The following is a 5,335-nucleotide window of genomic DNA, read 5'->3' on the forward strand; positions in this document are numbered from 1 at the left end:
GTCCCCCGAGGTTTGTTGGTATGGGGTGATAGAGGGTGACGTCAGCTACTTTGGGGACACCAATGATACTGAGTTACAGATTTGATTTGTTAGCCAAAAATCGTGTTGAAAAACCGTATATAAACTGTAAATGCGACTTTGCGTCGAGTTTGGGTGTTAATAACACCCTAAATGATACCGTGCCCCGAGGTTTGTTAGTATGGGGTGATAGCTGGCGACGTCAGCTACTTTGGGGACACCAATGATACTGAGTTACAGATTTGATTTGTTAGCCAAAAATCGTGTTGAAAAACCGTATATAAACTGTAAATGAGACTTTGCGTTGAGTTTGGGTGTTAATAACACCCTAAATGATACCGTCCCCCGAGGTTTGTTGGTATGGGGTGATAGAGGGTGACGTCAGCTACTCTGGGGACCCCAATGATACTGAGTTACAGATTTGATTTGTTAGCCAAAAATCGTGTTGAAAAACCGTATATAAACTGTAAATGCGACTTTGCGTCGAGTTTGGGTGTTAATAACACCCTAAATGATACCGTCCCCCGAGGTTTGTTGGTATGGGGTGATAGAGGGTGACGTCAGCTACCATGGGGACCCCAATGATACTGAGTTACAGATTTGATTTGTTAGCCAAAAATCGTGTTGAAAAACCGTATATAAACTGTAAATGCGACTTTGCGTCGAGTTTGGGTGTTAATAACACCCTAAATGATACCGTCCCCCGAGGTTTGTTGGTATGGGGTGATAGAGGGTGACGTCAGCTACTCTGGGGACCCCAATGATACTGAGTTACAGATTTGATTTGTTAGCCAAAAATCGTGTTGAAAAACCGTATATAAACTGTAAATGCGACTTTGCGTCGAGTTTGGGTGTTAATAACACCCTAAATGATACCGTCCCCCGAGGTTTGTTGGTATGGGGTGATAGAGGGTGACGTCAGCTACCATGGGGACCCCAATGATACTGAGTTACAGATTTGATTTGTTAGCCAAAAATCGTGTTGAAAAACCGTATATAAACTGTAAATGAGACTTTTCGCCGAGTTTGGGTGTTAATAACACCGTAAATGATACCGTGCCCCGAGGTTTGTTGGTATGGGGTGATAGCTGGCGACGTCAGCTACGTTTTTGCTCCCCAATGATACTGAGTTACAGATTTGATTTGTTAGCCAAAAATCGTGTTGAAAAACCGTATATAAACTGTAAATGAGACTTTTCGCCGAGTTTGGGTGTTAATAACACCTTAAATGATACCGTGCCCCGAGGTTTGTTGGTATGGGGTGATAGAGGGTGACGTCAGCTACCATGGGGACCCCAATGATACTGAGTTACAGATTTGATTTGTTAGCCAAAAATCGTGTTGAAAAACCGTATATAAACTGTAAATGCGACTTTGCGTCGAGTTTGGGTGTTAATAACACCCTAAATGATACCGTGCCCCGAGGTTTGTTAGTATGGGGTGATAGCTGGCGAAGTCAGCTACGTTTTTGCTCCCAAATGATACTGAGTTACAGATTTGATTTGTTAGCCAAAAATCGTGTTGAAAAACCGTATATAAACTGTAAATGCGACTTTGCGTCGAGTTTGGGTGTTAATAACACCCTAAATGATACCGTCCCCCGAGGTTTGTTGGTATGGGGTGATAGAGGGTGACGTCAGCTACTTTGGGGACACCAATGATACTGAGTTACAGATTTGATTTGTTAGCCAAAAATCGTGTTGAAAAACCGTATATAAACTGTAAATGCGACTTTGCGTCGAGTTTGGGTGTTAATAACACCCTAAATGATACCGTCCCCCGAGGTTTGTTGGTATGGGGTGATAGAGGGTGACGTCAGCTACTTTGGGGACACCAATGATACTGAGTTACAGATTTGATTTGTTAGCCAAAAATCGTGTTGAAAAACCGTATATAAACTGTAAATGCGACTTTGCGTCGAGTTTGGGTGTTAATAACACCCTAAATGATACCGTGCCCCGAGGTTTGTTAGTATGGGGTGATAGCTGGCGACGTCAGCTACTTTGGGGACAGCAATGATACTGAGTTACAGATTTGATTTGTTAGCCAAAAATCGTGTTGAAAAACCGTATATAAACTGTAAATGCGACTTTGCGTCGAGTTTGGGTGTTAATAACACCCTAAATGATACCGTCCCCCGAGGTTTGTTGGTATGGGGTGATAGAGGGTGACGTCAGCTACTCTGGGGACCCCAATGATACTGAGTTACAGATTTGATTTGTTAGCCAAAAATCGTGTTGAAAAACCGTATATAAACTGTAAATGCGACTTTGCGTCGAGTTTGGGTGTTAATAACACCCTAAATGATACCGTCCCCCGAGGTTTGTTGGTATGGGGTGATAGAGGGTGACGTCAGCTACCATGGGGACCCCAATGATACTGAGTTACAGATTTGATTTGTTAGCCAAAAATCGTGTTGAAAAACCGTATATAAACTGTAAATGCGACTTTGCGTCGAGTTTGGGTGTTAATAACACCCTAAATGATACCGTCCCCCGAGGTTTGTTGGTATGGGGTGATAGCTGGCGACGTCAGCTACGTTTTTGCTCCCCAATGATACTGAGTTACAGATTTGATTTGTTAGCCAAAAATCGTGTTGAAAAACCGTATATAAACTGTAAATGCGACTTTGCGTCGAGTTTGGGTGTTTATAACACCCTAATTGATACCGTCCCCCGAGGTTTGTTGGTATGGGGTGATAGAGGGTGACGTCAGCTACCATGGGGACCCCAATGATACTGAGTTACAGATTTGATTTGTTAGCCAAAAATCGTGTTGAAAAACCGTATATAAACTGTAAATGAGACTTTTCGCCGAGTTTGGGTGTTAATAACACCGTAAATGATACCGTGCCCCGAGGTTTGTTGGTATGGGGTGATAGCTGGCGACGTCAGCTACGTTTTTGCTCCCCAATGATACTGAGTTACAGATTTGATTTGTTAGCCAAAAATCGTGTTGAAAAACCGTATATAAACTGTAAATGAGACTTTTCGCCGAGTTTGGGTGTTAATAACACCTTAAATGATACCGTGCCCCGAGGTTTGTTGGTATGGGGTGATAGAGGGTGACGTCAGCTACCATGGGGACCCCAATGATACTGAGTTACAGATTTGATTTGTTAGCCAAAAATCGTGTTGAAAAACCGTATATAAACTGTAAATGCGACTTTGCGTCGAGTTTGGGTGTTAATAACACCCTAAATGATACCGTCCCCCGAGGTTTGTTGGTATGGGGTGATAGAGGGTGACGTCAGCTACTTTGGGGACACCAATGATACTGAGTTACAGATTTGATTTGTTAGCCAAAAATCGTGTTGAAAAACCGTATATAAACTGTAAATGAGACTTTGCGTTGAGTTTGGGTGTTAATAACACCCTAAATGATACCGTCCCCCGAGGTTTGTTGGTATGGGGTGATAGAGGGTGACGTCAGCTACTCTGGGGACCCCAATGATACTGAGTTACAGATTTGATTTGTTAGCTAACAATCGTGTTGAAAAACCGTATATAAACTGTAAATGCGACTTTGCGTCGAGTTTGGGTGTTAATAACACCCTAAATGATACCGTCCCCCGAGGTTTGTTGGTATGGGGTGATAGAGGGTGACGTCAGCTACCATGGGGACCCCAATGATACTGAGTTACAGATTTGATTTGTTAGCCAAAAATCGTGTTGAAAAACCGTATATAAACTGTAAATGCGACTTTGCGTCGAGTTTGGGTGTTAATAACACCCTAAATGATACCGTCCCCCGAGGTTTGTTGGTATGGGGTGATAGAGGGTGACGTCAGCTACGTTTTTGCTCCCCAATGATACTGAGTTACAGATTTGATTTGTTAGCCAAAAATCGTGTTGAAAAACCATATATAAACTGTAAATGCGACTTTGCGTCGAGTTTGGGTGTTAATAACACCCTAAATGATACCGTGCCCCGAGGTTTGTTAGTATGGGGTGATAGAGGGTGACGTCAGCTACGTTTTTGCTCCCCAATGATACTGAGTTACAGATTTGATTTGTTAGCCAAAAATCGTGTTGAAAAACCGTATATAAACTGTAAATGCGACTTTGCGTCGAGTTTGGGTGTTAATAACACCCTAAATGATACCGTCCCCCGAGTTTTGTTGGTATGGGGTGATAGCTGGTGACGTCAGCTACCATGGGGACCCCAATGATACTGAGTTACAGATTTGATTTGTTAGCCAAAAATCGTGTTGAAAAACCGTATATAAACTGTAAATGCGACTTTGCGTCGAGTTTGGGTGTTAATAACACCGTAAATGATACCGTCCCCCGAGGTTTGTTGGTATGGGGTGATAGAGGGTGACGTCAGCTACGTTTTTGCTCCCCAATGATACTGAGTTACAGATTTGATTTGTTAGCCAAAAATCGTGTTGAAAAACCATATATAAACTGTAAATGCGACTTTGCGTCGAGTTTGGGTGTTAATAACACCCTAAATGATACCGTGCCCCGAGGTTTGTTAGTATGGGGTGATAGAGGGTGACGTCAGCTACGTTTTTGCTCCCCAATGATACTGAGTTACAGATTTAATTTGTTAGCCAAAAATCGTGTTGAAAAACCGTATATAAACTGTAAATGCGACTTTGCGTCGAGTTTGGGTGTTAATAACACCCTAAATGATACCGTCCCCCGAGTTTTGTTGTTATGGGGTGATAGCTGGTGACGTCAGCTACGTTTTTGCTCCCCAATGATACTGAGTTACAGATTTTATTTGTTTGCCAGATGTGGTTTTGAATAACTGTATATATATGCTACGTTTTACTTTCAGTTGCCGAGTTAATTGTTAATATCCCCCTGCCCGACATCGTCCCTCACGGTTGTTGGCATACTTTGGTAGAGTGTAATGTCAGCTTTAACGTTCACCCCACCCTTCTTCATGTTTCCCATTAAGCTTTGTTTCCAAATATGTTATCTTTTACCCTAAACTTACGCTTTTCGCTGATATTTGGGGCAGGTCTGATATTTTAAGAGCTATAATTTTGCTTTACCACGATAATGAGTTAGGCCATACCCTGACTTTTGGGATATTTTATACCCCGTTCCATAATTACGAGTTTGTCGGGTTTGAATCTCTTATAATAAATTATTTAATGCATGGAACGTCCAAAAGCCTGTCTTTCCCTCCTAATTGCAATCGATTGAAAGCATTCTATCATTCAATTTGCTTTAAACACATCATTTTTGCCACATGGCCCATTACGAAGGCCACTACACAACTCCGTAGTATCATTTGCACTTTCTAGCATTTTTTGGTCGCCCTTATTGGTCGCTCTTATTGTTCGCTACTATTGTTCGCT

This window comes from Apostichopus japonicus, chromosome 11 (assembly GCF_037975245.1).
Source record: "Apostichopus japonicus isolate 1M-3 chromosome 11, ASM3797524v1, whole genome shotgun sequence".
Classification (NCBI taxonomy): Eukaryota; Metazoa; Echinodermata; class Holothuroidea; order Aspidochirotida; family Stichopodidae; genus Apostichopus; species Apostichopus japonicus.